At 33.9% G+C, this 1,244-nt stretch overlaps 1 long non-coding RNA gene across 1 annotated transcript; it reads left to right on the top strand.

The window, feature by feature from the left end:
* On the top strand, positions 1-1,244 carry LOC117681008 (uncharacterized). Its single transcript, XR_004595763.2, has 3 exons — positions 1-270; positions 468-701; positions 862-1,244. It is a non-coding gene; the product is annotated as an uncharacterized lncRNA (long non-coding RNA).

The following is a 1,244-nucleotide window of genomic DNA, read 5'->3' on the forward strand; positions in this document are numbered from 1 at the left end:
CAATGATAAACGTGGACATATTTCTTGTTACATATCTCTCTATTAGTAGTGCTATGTCACAGTGGTATGGTCTAAGGCCTGACTCCCTTTTTACCCCTATCCGCTGTAAAGAGCAATATGTCGCTAGTTTGCTTCATTGTGCAGCACTTGGAGGTGAATCAAAAGATGTGAGGTTTTCCTTTAACCTTGAACATAAATATTGTCGATGGAACTGTACGAATACCTTCTTAAACACAACTGAAACACAAAACAAAGACTGGAGTCTATATGGTATGTTTTATTTCGAAAATAACATAACGTTAAAGTTCTGACATAGAGGAAAATAAAACGGTACACTAATAATTAAGAAATAACACATTTTGTGTTTTAACATAATAACGACAAATTGTTTTAAAAACAGTTTTGAATGAAAATTTATCTTTTAAAGAATACTTTGCTCTGATACCTAGTTTTTGTTATTTTGACAGTCATCAAAGAGAAGAGAAACGCAGCTCTTTTGCGACCTTCCACTGCATCTTCTGTGTACAGTAATGGCCCGTCTTTCTGGGGTACCCAATATGCTACTGATGGGTTACATTCATTTTACAAAAATACATTCATATTTGAAAGTCAATTGGAAACCTCTCCATGGATTATGGTAACATTGGACGGACCACTACTGTTATCATTTGTCCGAGTTTACAATAGAGGAGACTGCTGTGGTAAGCTAAGTTTGCTCTCATGTCTTCCTCCTTTTCTGCATTTTCAAAAGATGTTTCATTTGTATTCTCTATCATGTTACCTTTCCGTTGAAAACAATTACAAACTCGTTAAAAAAAATGAAAGTAGTTTTAAAATCTCATTTATTACCTATTTTTGTAGGAGAGAGATTTCATGATGTTGCGTTTGAGGTGTCCATTGACAGAGCTTTTTTTGAACAGCGAGGATTTTTCCGAGGACCAGGAGTTACTGGGCGGATGGAAGAGGTTCTGTTAGACTACCCAGCAATAGGGCAATATTTTAGAATGCGCATAACACAAGGTTCAAGCAATTAACTCAACTTTGAAGAGATTGAAGTTTACACACCATATTAATTTTTTTCCTTCATAAAAACTGTTTGATTTTGTAAATTCTAAACTTAGTGTTATTCAAAATGAAACTGAATTGGACTTTACCCATTGCTTAAGTTAACACTATACTTGGATTTGAAAATTAAACGTATAAAGATTATGTGAAATGTTGAAATGTTCATCAGTAATTGTAAA

The sequence above is a fragment of the Magallana gigas genome, chromosome 5 (assembly GCF_963853765.1).
Source record: "Magallana gigas chromosome 5, xbMagGiga1.1, whole genome shotgun sequence".
NCBI classification, from domain to species: domain Eukaryota; kingdom Metazoa; phylum Mollusca; class Bivalvia; order Ostreida; family Ostreidae; genus Magallana; species Magallana gigas.